This window comes from Chroicocephalus ridibundus, chromosome 3, assembly GCF_963924245.1.
Source record: "Chroicocephalus ridibundus chromosome 3, bChrRid1.1, whole genome shotgun sequence".
In the NCBI taxonomy this organism is placed as follows: domain Eukaryota; kingdom Metazoa; phylum Chordata; class Aves; order Charadriiformes; family Laridae; genus Chroicocephalus; species Chroicocephalus ridibundus.
This window is the reverse complement of record NC_086286.1, coordinates 88,173,460-88,194,718: the sequence shown is the minus strand read 5'-3', so window position 1 is coordinate 88,194,718 and position 21,259 is coordinate 88,173,460. Positions and strand designations below refer to the sequence as shown.

At 44.6% G+C, this 21,259-nt stretch overlaps 1 protein-coding gene across 3 annotated transcripts in view; it reads right to left on the bottom strand.

Moving 5' to 3' along the window:
- BACH2 (BTB domain and CNC homolog 2) overlaps positions 1–21,259 on the bottom strand; it is a 199,359-nt gene that overhangs the window by 86,310 nt on the left and 91,790 nt on the right. For all 3 annotated transcript variants that reach the window (XM_063329966.1, XM_063329967.1, XM_063329968.1), the window contains one exon: positions 5,173–5,324. The gene's annotated coding sequence lies outside the window, so the exon portion shown is untranslated. The remainder of the gene's footprint in view (positions 1–5,172; positions 5,325–21,259) is intronic.

Sequence of the window (21,259 nt, the reverse complement as noted above, 5' to 3'; positions counted from 1 at the left end):
CCAGGCTGGATGGGGCTTTGAGCAGCCTGGTCTAGTGGGAGGTGTCCCTGCCCATGGCAGGGGGGTTGGAACTAGGTGATCTTTGAGGTCCCTTTCAAATCCAACCATTCTATGATTCTATGATTTTTATATATATACACACATATGTGTATATAAACAGAAAAAAATATATTTAATCAACAGATATATTTGCAGCAAACACTTATCAAAAGCCATCCCCAGCCACTCACGCTGGGGGTGCAGCCTGCGTGAGGCAGAGGCACTGATGGTGCCGAGGAGCACCTGATCACGCTGAAGGACCAACACAGTGCCAGCAGCGGTCAATGGTTTTATGTAGTCTCAAGAGGGGGGGGCAGCAGGAGTAACCAGATTAATTAGTGTCAAAAAAGACTTCCCCTAGATCGTAGGAAAATGCTTTTTGGCAGTTGCGAGTGTGACGCCGAGGACAGGATGCCACAGGAGGTCATGAAGCTCCCGAGGATGGGAGATGCTCCACATGATGGTGTTTGAGGTGCAGAGCTCTGATATGCCAATATCATAAAATTGGTAAGAAAATGCCTTCAGCACTCCAACAGGAAAACATACTAGAAAAATAGTGAAATCCAGACACGGCCGCATCTTGCATCAATATCCAGCAGGACAAAACCACCCATGTCCTCATGTACAGCAATGGCACTTGGGAAATGGGTTTGGTACTGAGAGTTCGAAGTGTTTGGTAAGTCAATGTTCAAAGGGATGTGACTTCACCTTCAGAAATCTGATTTCCCTCTTAATTCAGGAAAGTTACCTGACCTTTCAGTACAGATTTAAAAGAAGATACATTCTTCCCAAGCTGTGGTGGTAGGCGGGTGACAGACATTTAATCACCAAAATCTGCATCTTAAAATTTTACATTATTTACATCTGCCTACAGATGGTCATAGGACAGATCTTAAGAAATCTTCTTAAAAAATTTTTGAAATATTCTGAAGAACTCATACCTAGCAAATATGAAATCTGTGTGCAGAGGTTTCTGAGTTTCGGGTTGCCTTCTTTTTTTCCTGAACAAAGCACTTAAAGGCCCTCGCTGAATTCTCAACACTGCATAAGCAGTACAAATTGGAACAATTTATTAGACACAGAATGCCATTGATTGGGATGTTATTTTTGCCGCTTTTAGAGGAAAACACACAGGGGTAAAACAAAGCGAGAAACGTGAGCAGAGTGCGGAAATTGCTAGGAATCACTGCCCATCTCTGCTGGGATGCCAGCAGCCCTGCCCCAGCATCTGCTCCAAGGCACAGACACATCCCCAGTGCCCGAGCAAAGCCCCGTCCATACTCTGCCATTAGCAACCGCTTGGGATAACAAACCGTGAGCTGCTCAGCGAAGAGCACAGCTTCTCCCTAATTCCTGTACTCCCTCATTATAATATAGCTGGTTTAACATGCCTAGGATTAATTCCCAGAGAATCTGGAGAAATGTTTTTTTTCTGTTTTTTTTTTTTTCTCGGCACATGTACCATAACAGGGTTTTGCAATCTGCTCCGTCAGAACAAGGAAGATACCTTCTGCTTTGGATTCAAACATCAATACATATTATTTTCATGGAGATCACATCAATCAGCGTCCTAGTTGTATTATGAAAACTAAATAATAAATGGAGGGCGGGGGAAGGTATACTTGTTTATGAAATACACTGCACCCTGGGAAAAGCAAGAAGAATACGGTTGTTACAGCTGGGTCAACCATGTGCAACTGCTCTTTCCAACAAGGCTAATTAACAAGGGAAAGTTTGCTGCTTTCTATGGGAATTGCTATAACAAGGTAATTGTTACAAGCAGAGTTTGTTATCAAAAAAAGCCAGAGAGCGGGGGATACGCTGAGAAATTAAGTAAGCAGCCGGCAGCTGGCCCTTGCATCTACCTCTGCCAGCATGAATCTGCACGCACAACAGGTGCAACCCCTGCCAACAACCTGCAAGGTGACACGTGTTTTCTAGGAGTTAGAGCATACATCATATTTTAGAAGTTTAGTATATCTCAAGCACACTATCATAGTTAAAAAAAAAAAAAAAAGAAGAAAAAAGGAAAAAGAAAGGGCAGCATGCATTTGATAGAATCATAGAATCTTTTTGGTTGGAAGAGACCTTTAAGATCATCAAGTCCAACTGTTAACCTAGCACTGCCAAGTCCACCACTAAACCACGTCGCTCAGCACTACATCTACATGTCTTTTAAATACCTCCCAGGATGGTCACTTCACCACTTCCCTAAGCATCCTGTTCCAACACTTAATAACCCTTTCAGTGAAGAAATTTTTCATAGTATCCAATCTAAACTTCCCCTGGCACAATTTGAGGCTGTTTCCTCTTGTCACTTGGGAGAAGACACCAACCCCCACCTCCTTTCAGGTAGTTGTAGAGCGGTAAGGTCTCCCCTCAGTCTCCTTTTCTCCAGGCTAAACAACCCCTGTTCCCTCAGCTGCTCCTCATGAGACTTGTTCTCCAGACCCCTCATCATCTTCCTTGTCCTCTGGACTTGCTCCAGCGCCTCATGTCTTTCTTGTAATGAGGAGCCCAAAACTGAACACAGTATTTGAGGTGGGGCCTTACCAGTGCCGAGTACAGGGGAAGGATCACGTCCCTGCTCCTGCTGGCCACGCTATTTCTGATACAAGCCAGACACTACTGGCCTTCTTGGCCACCTGGGCACACTGCTGGCTCATATTCACTCAGCTGTCGACCAACACCCCCAGATCCTTTTCCACCAGGCAGCTCTCCAGCTGCTCTTCCCCAGGCCTGTAGCGCTGCATGGGGTTGTTGTGACCCAAGTGCAGGACCCGGCATTTGGCCTTGTTGAACCTCATACCATTGGCCTTGGCCCATCGATCCAGCCTGTCCAGGTCCCTCTGTAGAGCCTTCCCACCCTCAAGCAGATCAACACTCCCGCCCAACTTGGTGTCACCTGCAAACTTACTGAGGGTGCACTCGATCCCCTGATGGCAACTTCTATATCCTTACACTAGTTTTCAAATTTATTTGGCCCCCAGACCTGATTTTACTGTTGGAAATGGAGGCTTCTGATTATATGCAGCACAAGAATCTGCAAGACAAACTTCCTATGTACTTCTTGGAATGAGACAGGTTTTTTTCCATTTATGCCTGTTCAGTTTCTGGTGGCTTTTTCAAGTCCCCTAAGAAGGATGACATTTTTAAAGTTAGGTCCTCTGAAAGGGTTTTCAATAGTGAATTTGCAAGATGCCTAATGATAAGATTTTCAAAATCATGGAAAAAGCCTGCAAAGAACTGTGAATAAGGTTTCCAAACCTCATGGGAATGGTGTTAAGTCGGACTAATGAACAACGAGCTGTTTCTGCCTGCCTAGCTGTTACGACTCCTATTTTCAAGTTTTCTTCCCTTAAGACAAGCACTAGAAACAAGTTTCAAGCCAGATCCAAAATTCTGTAGTCAGAAGATTCCTGCTATCGGGGGTTTGATTAATAACTGCGCCATATATTGCCAAGCCTATAACGAAATGGCGACGCTCTCCCTTTTTCGGAAAACAAAATCAGACCAACACCTTGTAAGGCCTCTCTGACAGTAAATTCTGTTACTACCCAGCCTTTCTCCATTGCCTACTAATTCACTATTATTTTTGCTGATATTCATCACACCAGAAAAAGTTTTCTCATCTCTTTAAAAGCTGAATTTCCACGTGCATTAAAACACTCTGTCCTCCTTTTGCAATAGACTATTCTTGTTTTAAATAATACTTTTAGTGTCACATAAGCAAAGAAAGTAACTCAAATAAAGGTATGTTTCTAAGATAAACTCTTTAGTTCCAAAATACGCCTATTTTTTTTAGAAACAGTATTACAAATCAGTTCGTAGGATTAAAAATGATGTTAGTAAGCATTCAAGAAAAACTGACCAGCAATGAGTGCTGTGGTTGGCTTCACTGCCCTGTCCTGATTAATCGTTAAAATGTGTTGTATGAATTTGTTACTGCAGTGAACATACAAGGGCAGGAACATGCACAGTACCACACTGTGAACCCCAATTTTGTATTATCTCTGGCTCAGGCAGCCCTTTTCCAAGCTGCTCCATACCACCATCTGAAAGATAAAAACCTCCTAACCACTATGAGATTTGGCTTTATTTAAAAAAATAATGCAATAAAGTTGTGCCCAAGCCTTTTTCCCAACTTGGCAGCTCTGGGGTGTCCCGGCCTCTGGACAGCACAGACCAGCACATCCATGCCACCCTTACAATGGTCTAGAGGCTTCTCCCACCTGCAGATACATCCCAGAATTAGGGTTAGAACCGCTGACAAGTTAAAAAGGGTCAAATCAATTTCTCCCCTCTAGAATAGCCCAGTGATTCCGTGCCAGGCTGTAGGTTTCAGAGGAGGATTCAGCCATGATGGGGAATGAAATGTCTGCACAGCACCACAGCCAATCCCCGTCTTGGGAGGAAAAACTGAAGCACGCAACACACACTAGGAACTCCTACTCAGGCTGAGGAGATAGGAAGGGGCCTGCAGACCTCACAATCCCCTTTGTCCCTAGTAGACCTGTGCATGGCTTTCTCCACCCTCCTACAGCCAGGTGGAGCAGCTAATTCCGTCTACAAGGAACTGGAGGTGGCAACGAAGGTATTACTGATGCTTACACAGCCCTTTGGGGCAGCAGGCTGAAAGGAGAAGCAACGGCAGGGCTCCTCCGAGGGCAGTATTCTGGAAACACCAATGAGGAGGATAGGGATATTATGACGGGAAAAATACAGGGATGCCTGCAGTCCTGCTGAGCAAAGGATGGCCTCCAAACTCGTGCGAAGCACACGCAGCTTCGGCACAGCCCACTGAGGTAAGTGCACACACACTTACTCAGTTGTGGAGAAAAACAAAGCGTAGTTAGGGGGATGGTGTGAAGAGAGCTATTTTAAGTACTTCTTGCTATGGTTTACTATGGTAGCGGAACACTTACAAAAGCCTTCAAAATGACAATCACCATTTAGGTTAAAAAAGCAAGTAACTACTTCAATAACAATTTATTCACCACCTAATGTTTGCTGTTGAATTACAGCTTTTACAGTATTTTTCTGAAGCACGATGTTTACTGCCTCCACCTTGCTTCCCCAAGACCCTTTTTTTTTTTTTTCTTTAAATAGAAAGGAATTTGAATCATGACTTACATGTAACTTTTCTAGGTTCTGTGCTGGCTAAAATGTTCTCACGACGCAGGGAACAGGATCAATGGAGGAATTATGAGGCTGCAGCAATCCATTAAGAAGTGGCCCTCCAAAGTTTTGTACGGCAATGTTCTGGCAACTCAGTCGATAGCAACCTAAAATAAAATAAAGGCAGTCATTAAAAAAATCAAGCGCTGAATCTTCACAAAACCCCTCTTTTTTTTTCTTTTTTTTTTTTTTTCTTCCCCTCTTCTAATTCTAAAAACAGTTTGGGGCCCTTTTTTTTTTAAGACAGAAGGTCTTTATGTCAAACATGACAATTACATTATGGTCATTACATTCCTCTTACCTTTAAACTGTAGACACCTTACAACAAAGACTATTTTGTTCTTGTATTCATATAGCACCTAGACATATGAGGCCCTTGAGAAGAATTACAGAACAGATAAACTAACACTTCTGTGATTATTCTACCAGATCATACCGCAGGTATGTGCACACTTACGCACACGTACTAAGAAATTTTTTACGATGAGGATGGTGAGACACTGGCACAGGTTGCCCAGAGAAGTTGTGGATGCCCCATCCCTGGAAGTGTTCAAGGTCAGGTTAGACAGGGCTTTGAGCAGCCTGGTCTAGTGGGAGGTGTCCCTGCCCATGGCAGGGGGGTTGGAACTACATGAGCTTTAAAAGTCCCTTCCAACCCAAATCATTCTGTGGTTCTATCTATGAAACTGCACATCACACCAAAAAGGCATTCCAACAAAACTAGCAAAATGATCTAACACACTTCAAATATAAATTAATCCTGGCTTTTGTCAAAGCTTCGCTTTGATTTTATCAAGTCAGGAAGATCAAATTTGTCCCTTTGTTTCCGCTTTATTCTGGAGAGCTTCAGAGAAGAAACACCATCAGCATAGTTCAGTATCCCTCAGTTAATGCAATGTGTGTCATACTCCTCTATCCACCCTAAAGCAAAGCTACCCATCATACCAGTCCATGTCAAAAGAAAATTGGAGAGGGAATAAATAAAATGTTCGTGTGCCCACAGAAAATTCATTGTGCTGCCACCGCCGTGCAAGGGGCTTGGGGCTCAGCCCCCAGAGAGGACGCATTCTGGGATGGGGAGCAGAGCTGGGGCCGGGGAGCTGGAAGAGGGGGTGAGCCCCCTGGCACCCAAGTAGTCCCAGCATCCCCACACAGCCCAGATCCTATCCAACGCCCAGTCCCAGCTGACTCTGAAAGGGCTTCCCCCATCTATCAAGGAAGCGGCCACACTCTAAAGTGGTTGGGGAGGAGGGTGGGAAGGAAACACTTGTGGAAGGAGAAGTAATTAGTTTTAAGTTACAGGGATTTTCAAGTTGAAGTTTCCAAGTTGCCAGTGCCCAACAGTTCACTGATTTCCTGGGAAAAAACCTCGAATGCTTAACTACTATTTATTTGAATAAAGCTGGTGATGGGGAGTGGAAAGGAAGATGATTTTCTTCTGAACAGAAGGGGACAGCAGCAGTACGAGCAGTGGCATGTATCTATCACTGCAAGGGCTGTGTCTGCAGAATTACCGCAAACTAAAGCTACATAAAGGGGGAGGCGAAGGGAAGGAAAATAAAAAACAGAAGTTTAGATTTTTTAAAAAAACTACTATTATTTTTCTGAAACTTGCAAAATGAACTCTTCAGTAAAAACTTCTTGTTTCTCAAGAAATGTCTACTGACTCCATAAAATGTTAAAAAATAACACAAATCACTGCAAAAGAAAGAGGTGTAGTGATTGTTTTTTACAGGTATGCGGTTCCTGGTTAAAAAAAAAATATCAATACTTTCTGAGCACTGATGCTACAGCATTTTACACCAAGCCTTTTAGAGAACTGGATCACTTACAAAAAGTAGGTTATTTCTCCCGGATGCAACCTTCCTAGATGATTTACCAACAGATGCTCAAAATACTGCTACGTGTAAGGATTACCTAGATGGGGACTTGGAAAGAATCAGGAGGCTATGCTAGGAACAAAATGCTTGTGCCTCTTTGTTTATAGCATTTTCTCCAACTGGGCGTAACGCTCATTGACAGACTGTAAGAAGACCAAACATTTACGGTCACAAATATACATTTTCTAAATTGCCTATAAAACTAAAAATATAAACTCCAAATCTGTTCAGTCATAAATCACCGGTAGAACAAATATAACTGTTGCTTACTCAATAGCCAAAGGAATAAATAAAACCAGGCAAGGCTCTGTGTTTTCGAGGACAAGTTAGTTTTCTGAGCTAAAACTGCACTTGACACAGCATATCAGGAGGAATGGAGAATGAACAGAAGAGGGGAACAGGGAAACAAGAAAAAAAGCAGGGGGAGGAAGACTTTCAGTGCCGCGCTTTTCTGAGAAGGTGTGATTGATGTTCACTGCTGTAGAAAGCATGAGGCTGCATCCCAAACATTTCAATCCCTTCTGCAAATGTCTCACTCCGTATCTCGCCCCATGTTCGTTCCCTAGATATTCTTGCCCTACGCGGGACGATCCGACCAGCATCAGGTTTTACACATGATCTAAAACATGAAAGCAGGAATCTCTCTTCCCAGGGGTCAGCTTAGGGTAGACTGAAACCTAACCCCCGCCTACACTCAACACGACAGCTTCTTCATGCTTTCCATTCGGTAAAAGAATTTTCTTTCTGAAACAGGCAAATTATTAACAGCAAAACTGCTGCTACAGCTGTAAATTACAAGGAATACGTGAAAAATGAGCTTATGTGACATGAAAAGCCAACAGTGCATCTACTGAAGAGGAGTTTCGACATTTTAACATGCTGACTGGCCAGGTTGACAGCATGGCAAGAGCTGAATCCCAGGCAGGGGAAGATGCACTCTCCATTCCAAGGCTTGCTCACATCAAGGTCTCAGCGCTCAGCACAGACTTGCCCATGTGGGCTATCAGTTATAGCATCGCGAGGTGCCACAAAATCATTGTTCAATGTCAACTTGAAGACCCAGCTCCTGGAGTCATGGGGCGTGCAAGGAAACTTTTATTTTAAAAAGAAGCATCTGCCTTCACAGCTGCATAGAAAGCTAGAAAGATAACAATACTTCAAACCAGGCATTATAAGCTTTTTTTTTTTTTTAACTTGCATTGTTTAACAACCTCTTGTATATTTTTGAACCAGGTTACCTTTTTTTCCCTTTCTGAGGGCTTCTAGTACTACTTGGCAGCTCAAGTTAGCACTGAAGAATGCAAATGCATAGGGAGATGCACCAGACACCACAACTGGCAGAAGAAGGAAGCATGAAGCTAAAAAGTATTGACTTCAAAAAAAAACCCTTCCAGCTTGGATTTCTGTTATACTGAGGGTGCATTTCAAAGACAGGTTTTGTTGTTAATGTAAAATAATGAGAGCTTTGATGCTTAAGAGCAGAAAAAACGGATAAGTTCTTCAGTTTCCAATGAACAAACCAAGAAAGACGATTTGAGAAGAGTGCAATGAATGTACCCGAGTATCACTCTGGTTAGCATGAAAGATGCTTCAAGCACAGCAAATCGTGTAATCATGGCCCAGAAAAAGAGAGAAGCTGGGCAGACAATGATGGAGGCGAGCAACAAATACACAGTTGGCTTAGCAAACACAGCAATGTTCACAACGGGCGTGTAAATGAGGGCTGAGTAAAACGAACCCAATGTGACAAGATGAGTTGGTGAGCTTCTTACAGACGCGGACAGGAGAAAAAAATATTTAAGGTAGGCTGTGCACCAGCGAGCAGGAAGATGCGAGCACAGATGTACAAACAGAGCTGGTGTTTTCTGAAGCGACGCCTCATTTGGTGGCGTGCAACGCTTCTTACACAAACATGCGCAGAAATTAGTCCCAGTGAAGTCAAGGATCCCAGGCTGTTACATGCAATACCATCACAGATTAGCAAACATGTTTTCTTTACGTTTTACGAGTTTTCGAGTGAAGCTGAAGAGTATTTCTTTCTGGTTGAAACAGCTTCATTGGAACATTTGTAGCTTGCAACTGCTTGAAGGATTGCCTGAGGCTGAGAAGGCATTTGCAATGCTCCTGACGTCAGTAAATTAAACCCAAGATGATATCGATAGCTATGTCAGAAAAGATGCACGGCCTGGCTTCACTATCAGTGCATTTAATTTCCTCCTAATAACCTGCTTGGTTCTTCCAAAGAGAAGGAACATGCTCATCTATCACTCCTGCTTGTGCTCACGTGCACCATTTGGTCAGGGGCAGCCAAAACCAGAAGTCCGAAGGGCACATCAGCTTCTTCCCCAGTGCCCAGAGGTGGGATGCAGAAGACCACCACAACCAAGGAGGTGTGGACCAGAAGTACGGAGGTAGCCACCTGAGACCGTGAGGACCGTCTCCGCGGTGCATCCCTATCTGGGCGAGCTGCGTCAACAGTCAGCGGAGACGAGATTGAGCTGTTCGTTCAGATAATGGCAAAACCACGTGAGGAATCAGCCTGGCTGGAAACCACGACTGAAGTCACCAGGAGAAGCAGCAAGATAACTGCCACTGACTGACTGAAGGGGAAGGCAGCTGCTGCTGCCCTGTGCTGGCCAGGGATGCGCTCCAGGGTCTGCAAACTGGATATTCCCCAGCTACGCTTAACAGCACCAACTGGGCTTAAACGGAAAACCCTCAGAGAAGCTGGGGGATGTGCGTGGGGGGAATTTTCCACCCTCTCTTGTCCTCTGGTTGCAGTTAAGTCGGTGACACATTAACCAGGCTGGGCTAGGAGAGGCGGGAGATTAGTTCAAGAGCATCACCACAGGAACTTGTAAATCTTTTTATGTAAAATATGAATGACCTTATCATTGGAATATACATGACTTTAAATAAAGCCACCGTTGAAAATATTTTATCTTGGTGGTATGACTCATGAAAGAACGGCTAGGTGTAAAAGGGAAGTAAATATATGCTGTGAGAAAGACCCTCCCCACAACATTATCAAATGACACATGATGAATATTTATGCCCCACGCAGTAAAACCAATACATGGCAAAAGTCACAGCCTAATACTTCGTGTCAGATCTGATGAAATTCAGATATCTGGCTTATTTCGCCTTAAGGACTGGAGATTTTGGTTAATACACATGCCAACAGGAGAAAATAAGGTGGTTCGGTGACAAGGATGAAATTGCTGTCCCTGTGCCTGGTATCTTGGAAGATGATACCGGACTGGCCAGCCCTGGGTCTCTCAGGTAAGGATGTTTCCCAGGCCGGGACAAAATGACACAGCTCACTGGGTTTCTGCTCTGGGATTCCTGCCCCAATGCACATGAACCACGAGAACACACGCCTGCCCTGCCAAAAGGATGTTCCCGCCTTGAACGATTATCACAGTCAGACTTTTACTGACGATTTCTTTTAAAAAATGCAAATCGAGAAAACAGTTAAAATACAGAACGAAAGAACGGGCCACAGTCAACCACAAAAATTCCCCATAAGGTTCAGCATGTGGGAAACAGATAAGTAAATGCTGCGAAAGATGAACAATATTTAAGTATTAACACAAATGTTTTTTTTGGGAAGGTTTATCTGGCATCTCTACCGGTTTTCCTCCAAGCTCTAATACAAAAATAACTATGTCTAACTGCAACTGGGAGAGATGGCAGCTGCTCAACATTGCTCCCTTTTTTCTTTGTACTCAGAAAAAAAACCCCTACTGTCTTACAACATCAGACAAACTAATTTTCAGGTGATTTCAGATCAGGGTGAAGTCAGTGATGCATTTGCCAGTTCAGAAAGTTCAGTCAGTGGTCTCATTTTCATCAGCTTGTGAAATGAGGACAAACGTGTGCAACATGAGGGCAGGAGAAACACAGCCTTTCTCCAAGCTGTACAGCTGGTCCCCCATGCTCTAGCATGAAGTGAAGGAATTGTCCTTCAGCTCTAGAATGAAGTGAAGGAATCATCCTTTAGCTCATACAAATGCTGAATGCAACAGTTGTGCATCATACTATGAATCATAGAATCAATCATAGAATCACAGGATGATCTAGGTTGGAAGGAACCTTAAAGATCACCTAGTTCCAACCCCCCTGCCATGGGCAGGGAACCCCCTGAAGAGTGAGCCCATGCCAATGAAGGTACGCGCCTACCACGAGCCTGCGCAAGCTGTGGTGGGGCTGAGAGTGGACCAATACTGCATCTCATGTGAAGGAACTGCTTCTTAGCTTCTCCATCTTCACCCGCACACCAAGCAGGGAAAAGCCAAAAGACCTAAAAATGTTTTGTGGGTTTTCTTCACTGGTCGTAACAAACAGAAAAAGAGAAAGGCAGAATCGTGATGGGAAAGAGCTTCAAAAATACATTCCCTGTTTGGTGAACTCAAGTCTGCTTAACAAGAAAAGCCAGAGAGGCCACGCACAGTAATGCTGAGAAAAAGGAAATGGTACTTCACTTTAGCCAGAGTCATAAATCTTACCAGCGAGCCTCTAACGGCAAAACGGCGAACAGGGGAATTTTTATACACAGATAATTAGTTGCGAGCTGATATCGGGTTTACTGTGCTGTGCGCTCCACGTGTGCAGCGCCTTCTCAACCTGTAAAACACCGCGTGAGGCTCTGGCTGCCTTGCTGCCGCTGCCTTCACCAGGAGGTGTGGGGCTGAAACTCCCAGAAACTCTTATAATCAAAAATGCAAAGTGGAGATGGATATTTCTGCTCCACAGAAATCCGAGGCAAACTCAGAAAGATTTTTCCGACGGGCAAAATGCACCGTGCTTGTAAAACCACCCCCTCTGCTACAGGGGAGATGGATCAACAGGACACCTTGTCCCACCATTAGCACCCTCATCTTCTGGGGTACAGACCCCACTCGCAGATCCTGCAGAGCAGGCAGTTCGGTCATGGAAAAGGTTGACCCACTGAAGCAGAGAAAGAAAACGTGGTCGAGGAAATTCATCAGCCAGAAGCAGCTGCAGAGCTGTCTCGCAAGGACTAAAGTCAACAGGGTGTTCCCACCACCTCTGCTGGGAATAAGGCTGCCCAGCTGCCAGTGCTTGTTCCTCGACATCTTGCAGTGTTTCAGAGCACGGCCAGGGATTTCCACTAGCAACAGACGTGAGCAAAGGCTCAACCGCATCAAATAGTCAGACCACAATTCCAGTCAAAGAAAAGCCGCTTTTTGGTTTCTAGATGAGAGGGTATCCAACGGACACGTGCCAGCAGTACGCCGGGCACCTGAGGTGCCGGTGAACACCCCTGGCACTTCTGACGCTACCTTAGAAGGGACAAATTTCGTCTAGAGAAGGAGGTGTGGAAGCCTTCATCCCCCAAAAGATGCCCAAGTTAGAAAACAGCCTGGAGAGGAGTGCAGTTTGCTGCTGTAAGACTGGCCGAGAGACAGCCTGGTGAGCAAGGAGAGCCCACCCCGTTTGCACCAGGAGCTCTGAGGCTATGGCCCCTGCAGGCTGCCTTGGTGCTCCTAACTACTTTCTGCCCATCTTCTGTTCTCTTTTTCATCCCTAACCCAGGGCAAAAGGGCAGATACACTGCACTGATCGATCGCACTTCTCTGCTGGTCCGAAAGAGCTGGAGGCAGGTTGAGGCTACAGGGCAGACCAGCGCCACCATCCCCGCAAGCTTCATCTGGTGGGGTTAGGCAGCAGCTCTCCTGTCCAAGGCTCAGCTCTCTTGCTACCTTATGTTAAACCAATAGACCGATCTGTATTTACTGTGCTAAACTACAATTATGGGGTGGTTTTTTTCATCATCCAGCCTAATGGTATGCAGCTGTCACAGAAATCTTTGAACACATCACTGGCTCTCTTTGAGCTGATTAACCAGATAAGGAATTGTAGCCAGAAGACATGAAACGATGGGTCCAAATTTCAAACTCTCAGCTGAGCAAAGACTGTATGAAACGGGGGCGTGGGGGGGGAGAAGGTTCACAACACAAACGAAGGTTTTGTTTACTATGGATCTAAACAGGTGAAACCCTCTCTGTCGCTCGGCTTAAGAATCAACGCACACCATCCTCAGAGTGGTGCTGGCGGGGATTTACAGCTGCCACACCGACCTATGTGGATGCCAGTATTTGTGTCGGGTTTTTTCTGGACTGGAATTGAGGGAGAACCTACCAACAAATCTAACCTTACACTGAAGAGAGCTCGTTGTGATATTGAAGAACTCCAAGACCACAGCCCCTTCACCCAAGCTGCTTCTGTTCAGCGCATTTCTTTGGATAGCACAGTATTATTTTTTGTTTTAATTCAAGACAGCTCTGTGTATTTGCTTCTATTTCTAGCATAATGTTTACTATTCCAATCAGAACATTCTGTAATCTCATCTAAACGTTTTATTATTAATTGCTGCACCCCGCACCCCACCCTTAATAATTATCCTCAGGAGAGGTAAACAGTTCAACACGAGTTACTTTAGTTAAAGCCATGAATATGCATTATTTATTTATTTAGGTAAACAGTAATTAAGAAAAATCACCCAGACTGTCTTCTGTTTGAAACGAGCACTACTTCCCCAGCCTTGCCATGGGAATTGCAAGTCCCCTGAACACATACATTACTCTGTCCTCCTTCACCGTGATTTACATTTCCGGGCCTCAGACTACGCAACAGCTGCCAGGAAAGCAGTCCCAACGTTGTCCAAGGTCGTGCAATGACTCCAAAGCATCCACACACACTCTCGAGGACGAGCAGCAGCCACCCAGATGCCAGAAGAGTGGAAAGCCGCAACATCTTGGGTGCAGGATGAGGACCAGAACGCTCCTATCTACCACCCAATATGCTGATTTTTACTTTTTTGCAGCAAGACCACCTCTACTAACATCGAAACACTCATGACCCGCCTCTGCTCTCTCTACGTGGACAGAGGGCTATGTCCTTACAAACCGAGGGGCTGTCGTCACCGTGGTCTCTCCATGCTAAGCTGGGGAGCAGCCAGCCCCAAACCAATGAGTGTTTGGTGCCAGAGCAGTCAGATAGCCCCACGTGCCATATATGTATATATAAAAAAATAAATATGTATATAACCCATGCATTGGTTAATAAGCGGCTCGGTGTCTCCACTCAATTCCCCTGGTTTCTTCCTCAGTACTACACGACCTCAAATACGGGAACATCCCGTCCTGCCTAACACTTCCACCAACTTCTGCCACGCTCCGTGACAGAATCAGGCAGCACCACAGGCAATGAAGCCACTTACAGGGAACTCATTTTTTTAACCCAAAAAATTAAGACACGTCAGACAGTCCTGACATGGTTGATCATCCAGCCTAAGGATTGCACCGGTGCTACGAGAGAGGAATCAAAATGTCTCCCAAAGACAAAGGGATTTTCGCAGATCTAGAATTGTTAAGTAAATAGATAAAACTGCGGTCTGGGCTTTGTTTCAGTTTTCAGAGCTAATTTCCGGCCACCGTTCAGAGAAATGCTTTGCATTTCCATTTCTGACTCACCCATTTTAACAAGCGCGCTCGCTGGAATTACTAAGCACGGGATCCGATCAAAACATTTCGCTTTCTGAATCAAAGCGCTTTTCAGTTTTATTGATGCGAACTTACCTATAAAATTTAACATGGTGACTGACAACACTGGGGGTGTGCGGGCAGGGTCGGGGCATGCAATGCGATGGGTCTCTCTCCCACCGGGCGCCCGGCATCCCACCGAGGCACGGGGATGCCTCCCAAATTCTGCACAACCGCTCAGCGCGGGCTGACGCCCGACTCCGGCATCCCGATCACAAAATGATACACCCTCCCAGAGACACGTTTAAACGTTGGGTATGAATGAAAAGCATTCCTGAAAAGAATCTGTTATGAAACCGAAAATCGGAGACCGCCGCAGCACTGTGCCTAAGTTGAGTCATCAGTTCCCTTTACAGCCTAATAATTGACACTGCCTTGATCAGAATGACTGATCCGAATGTTGTTTTGTGTTTGTGTGTTTTTTGTTGTTGGGGTTTTTTTTTATTTAAAAAAAAATAGATTTTCTATGTAAACAAGCTGCCTGTCATCTCGCAGGAGTGTTTGTATTTGCCAGATCACGGGAAACATCTGTCAAAAACAGATTTCGCTCTCCTCAGTCAACTCGGTACAGTCTGAATCTGACTGTACTACAAAGAAACCAAAAACAGGTCTTGTTACGGAAAAAATACGCTGCCAACTCTCAGTGAAAGCACTGATTTTATTGCATTTTCTTGGAATTAAATGCTGCAAAGATTATTAGAAGAGTTCCCTCCTTCCCCTGCATGATCTCTCCTGAAAAGGAAACCCTGGGAATTTAAGAGCTGCTTTTCTCCCCTCCTCCGGCGCTTTTCCAGAATGAAGTACCTTCTAGGAAGAGATAGATAAGAGAAGAAACAAGGTTCAGTGAAACTTCAGAGCATGCTGATTTCCCACGTTTCGACACCGGTACTCGGATAACGGAGTGATTCCCCTCCTGATGCTTCCAACAAACAAACACTCCCACGCGTCTGCATCCCTCAGGTCACACCTCCCCAAAACGATTCAGTAATTATTTTCGCATCTTCTAAAGAGGGAAAGATCAAGTGAGGCTGCAACTGCCTCTAGTGGTGTTTTCTGAAGAAAAGGTGACACAAACCAGGTTGGTTGCTACCACCAGAATAAGTCTGATGCTAGACAGCCGTACTGTGGGTCTTCTGCCAGGGAATCTGCCCTGGAATAGCAAAATCATTAGGAAAAAAAAAAAAAAGAAACTAAAGGGAGAAACAGATGCAGACTTTAACAGAAAGAAGATTAGGCTACCCCATTAGCATGAAAATAGAGAGGAGATGACTAGGGCAGGAGCACCAGGCTCAGGGAGTACCAGCCAGGTGTCAGGGCTGGGACTGAACGTAGACACCTGTTAAATGGACCAATAATTTAAAGATTAAGGGGACAGTATTTGAAATATTTAACAGCGAATACATGGTCTTATCAGAAGTGTGTCTCTGGATGGGTGAGAAATTAATGTCCACGTCTGTATTACCTTCCGTAGACCGACACTGCCAGTACTGTGGAGCTGACGTGATGCCCTATTTTTGTGTTTTGCCTGGCAGTAACTCCAGCCCGGCACCTCAGACTGAGCACCCACCAGCACTTGGACACACAACTCTCAGCTTGTATCAGTAACTCATGGATTACACAGCATGCTACTAATTCTTAAAAATTAAGGCACGGAGACAGGAGGAGAACCTCATTACACTTTGGTAGAAGATGGAGGAGGACCATTTAAACACTGAGAGCAATACAACAGCAGATTTTAAAACAAGGAGACAGACAAAATCCAAAGCTGAGGAGGAGAAGAAATGATGAAACAAAATGCATAATAAAGGGAAAAGAAAATTATTTACTGGCTGAAGATGACATCTGATTTTATTTCCGTAACTGTGGTAGACAGTTGGATATGAAACTAATACTTACTGTATTAGTATCTGCAAAATATTGTACTCTGTCTCCTCTGAATGGGGCAGAAGTGGATTTAAATGAAAGTCTTGCTTTTCAAAGACAAAGAAATCTTCACGCCAGCAATTTACACAGCTCTTTTGAAGTCAGAAATGACTGCAGAGCTACACGTAAGAAACAAACCTATGACAATACTAAACAAGATGTAATCTCAGCTGTGATTTAGAAATAACGTCCAGAAGCATATAGCTTTAGCACTGTTCAGCACAGAATCCAATGAGTATCATCAACCTTGTAATATTTTTATGGAATCTCGTATTTTTCTGACCAATGCTTTTACCTACTTCAGCTATTTTAGAGAGAAATGGACAGCCACACTCCCAAAACCTGAGGAGACACGCTATTTTGGCCCGATTTGAGAAGAGAATGCACTTAGCACCGGTTTTATCTGCCTGACCAAGGATAACACATGCTTTCCACCCTGACTTCTAGAAACTCTTTGAAGTTTTATTATTCCAAGGTATGAGGGTGGCAATACAAAGACAGAGGAAGCAGAGAAAAATTGAATGGGAATTAAAAGCGCTTTGCACTCTCAAGCCTGCAAGCAAAAGAATCATATTTGGCTTCAGTAGAGCACTGCCAAGACTAACAAACCATTTGCCGTCTGGTGCTGCATACCAGCAGCTCGTGCACAAACCTACATTAGTGTTTTGACGCAAGCTAAGCGGGCAAAATTTGAAGTGCCACTTGTATTTGCTTTTTAGTTAATTTTGCACCAACACTTGAATGTCACAATGAAAAAAAAATAAAGGCATGGGAAAGAAAGCAAAACAGGGCTCATCACCTCATAAAGAAAGTTAAATAAAACAGCAAAGATTGCATTTTAAATGCCTGTCTAGTTCGCACTAACAGCTCAACTCAAACACAAAACTTAGGCACTAAATGAATTTCTTCTTCAGCTTCATGCCACCTGAAAACAGAAGTTCAATACCAGTATTGCCACCATCCCAGCTAACTATCACCCAAAGCAGCAGTAAGAACCAGCATGCATTGGGCTAGAATCAAAGCCAACTACATAACTAGAAAAAAGAATGATTTTCTTAGCAAGCTACCTTCTCTGCTCTTGAACTGTGGCTATGCCAGCTTCAGGGAAGTCTGGCACAATCCACACTCACCGCTCGTTCCTGTAAGAAAAATGTTGCCTGCACCCAATAACTACCGCTTAACTTTGCCATATGAAAAAGCCTCTCTTTCCAATTCTCATGGCTTTTGGAGACTTTTTTGTTTGTTTCGTTTTTAACTCATAGCACAAAACCTGCCCATTCTGCCTTGATTATCTTGTTTTATTATTCTCCGTAGTCCTGGCACTTGTTTAAAATGATGTAAAAAATAGGCAGTTCCATAGAGCATGATTAATACAGCACATGCCGTACCAAGCAATGTTATATATTTTATTGCTTATGAAGTCAGCGTACCAGAACCAGACAAATCTATTAGTTTGGTTTGAAAGTATATTTTTCTTTTCCTGCTTACAGCAGGACAATTAATACTTGGAAGAAATATCAGAGAAAATAAGCATGGGTGGTAGGTAAGCACTCCTAATGACATAAGCTCATGTTTGGATCAAGGGTTGTGTTTTGGTATGTATCTCTATGAAGAAAGAATAACAAATTTTGTGCCCCAGCATGTGACAAGGACACTTGCCACACCGTCTGTTCAGCCATCATCCCAAATTACCCATTACCTGTGCCAGTGTCCTTCTCCCACTGAAAACGTCTGTACTTTCCCTGAAGCTCTGCAAGCGAAAAATTAAATCTGATGCTTTCCCACTTGTTCAGAGTGGCTGATGAAAAACTCATTCATGAATACCTGGGCAAAAAGGCTTTCCACAGTTATAGGACACAGTTACAAAAGCCAACGCGTGATGGCCAGCGAATGTTTCTAAGCAGAAATTGGCTTAACACTGCTTCCTACTTGGTAAATAGTGAGAGGAAATTCTAAATAAATATTTGTTTTCCCGTATTTATTTCTACACTGGGTGAGGTAAGACTAAAGGATGTTTAGGCAGTGAACTGATTTCAGGGTTTGTTCCCCGTACACGATTTGGCCTGCAATGTTATAGGGCCTTTAATCTCATATACCTCATGGATCCTATTATCATCACCATCATAATGAAACCAGACACAGCTTACTTCCCGTTCCCCTAGCCCGACACCAGCCGGGCATGCTGAAATGAGAGAGTCGCTCATGTAAAACTGACTGAAGAAGGCTACCCATCATTTCAGCTGCTTGGCTTCACCTCCCCGTGCCAAACAGTGCCACCTCAAGCTGATCCTGCCAACAAGCTGGTCAAGCAGCAGCATCACCCAAGCCATAAGGATCTCTATGACATCCAACGCAGCTTGGCCATAGGAATGGCAGAAAACAGTCCCTGGGTGTTTCTACAATTCCTGTTGCTCTCGGTGCAATTAGATTTTATTGAACCGTAATCCCAGAAAAGCATATTGAATCTTACAGCTAAAGTCAATGAGACTGCATTAAATAGCCATCCTGATTTGCAGGAGGAAAATCACTTCTTCGGTATAAAACTAAATCAGCTCAATAACTTGTGACTTGTAGCTTGGGCACGGGGTTGAAACAGCAACAGACAACTAAGTGGTTACCATATTTTCAGGCACCAGTCATTTAGAGCTTTAAGCAGACTGAATTCCCAGTTTTTCCAGTTGGAAAAAGGGATGAGCATTGCAGGCAGAGAGAGGACATCCAGTGTCAGCAGCACACCACCTCAAGTCATCTGTGTTTTCCCATGGCAGCGGACTCTGAGCTAACCAGCCTCGGAAAGCACGAGACATCGTTTTCCCTGTAATTAAAGTCCTCGTACTTAGAGGTCTGGATTAGATGCAGCAGCCAATCTGGAGCTGCACTATGTCTCTCCAAGTGAGAAGAGCGCTCTTTATTCATTTAAAACCGCAGTAACTCAACAAAATCAATGGGGCTGCTCCCAGGTCCACCAAGGCTTATGGAGGGCTCTAACTCACAGCCCTTCCGGCGCATCTGCCTGGCACCACTCACACCTCCCTTCTGCCTTCTCACGTGCTCTCCATGGATGTTCGCTCCCGGCCACGGTCAGAGGCAGGGCTGGCAGACCTCTGGTCTGACCCTCATTCAGCACCCGGGCTCAGACTTCAGGCTGCTGTGTGCTGCCGTCAACCAGCGTCCAAATGTGAAACCAGAACCAGACCAAACCATCTCATGAATGAGGAGAGTGGGAAAACTGGGTGCAGTGAAACAGTGCGGAAAAATAAACAGGAAAGTAACTTGACAAGAGAGTTACTGAAGAAAAGCCAACCTGCCCACGACAAAGGCTGGCTGCCTGGCTGCCAGGAACAAGCAGAGGAGGGAGGACCTGGGAAAGAAGAGTATACCTTGTGCCCCTTCTGTACCCTTCCAGACATGAGTCATGACAGAGAAGAAACTTCTCATGGAAGGGCCAGGATAAAGAGTATCAGTGGCAGAAAGAGGTCCAGGTGAGTACAGGTCTCAAGGTAAGGCTGGGGAAGTGCTTCTGTGGCCATGGGAGTAGGAGGAGGAGGACTGAAACAGGTCAGGGATGGGAGGAGTAAGCAGGTCCCAAAGAGGAGGATCTCTAACTAACCTTGGCAGCTTTGAGAAAGTTGAGGGTCAGGTCAAGGGAAGGTTTGCGAAAGTAAGACCAAAAAAAAGGGAAGGCAGTAAGAAGGTGGGAGGACAGGAAACAGCAAGAGCTGTTGTAGCAGAATCAAACAGAAAACAAAACGTGGCTCTGGTCTGAATATGAACCTGTCTGTACTTTCGAGATCTCATCAGTGGCTGGAGAAGAGCATTACTAATGTTTGGAGAAGAAAAAGAGTATATGGGGCTCTACACTCCACACCTTCTTCCCAGAAAAAAATAATTACTGTAAGGGGTGAGAAAAGTTTAACTGCCAACCCACAGAAGACAAAAGGACACATCAAAAGGCATGTGACTTGTCATTTCTGATTCCTTAGTCAGAATTAGCATCGGCACTGGGTGAGATTCATATACAAATCTCTTAAATGAGTATTTGCCTATCAGAGGCTGAATGGAGGAGTAGAAGGGCTGAAGGCCAACGATGGTAATGGGCTAACTGGACACCCTCAGCAGGTGCCACAATGCTGTACCAGCACACACCTTGCCAGGAGACTGGAAAGGTGATGGCCTGCTCCCTCTTATCACCTTCCTCAACTGCTAGGGTCACCTTTGGTAACCCTCTGACCAGGCTCAAGCATTCTTCGGTTTCTTTCTTACACACAATTGTATTTAAATGTTAAGAGAACTCCATGTAACTCGGGAGATGACAGAAGCTGCGTTTCTGATCCTGTTGGGTTTGTGTGGGTCGCGCGTGTCGAGTAGACAGGAATGACTCAAAGCCGTAAGTTGACAGACTGAGAGGAGAAAGGCGAGAGACAGGGAATACTCCAAATGCCTGCTGCTGCACTGGTGCAGCCAAACTCCAGGAGAAATAGGCCTGAAAGACTCGGAGAGAAAAAAACCCAACCCTTTCTAGATCTGGAAATCATTCCTTCTGCTCTTGAACACTGAAATGCAATCAGCATGGGTGATCATTCCCTGGGAGGAAGCGCATTCCTCTTGCTCTAGTCCCCAGGGTGGCTCTCCCCATCTCAACATCCATGTCTTTCAGCAACATCAACAGGC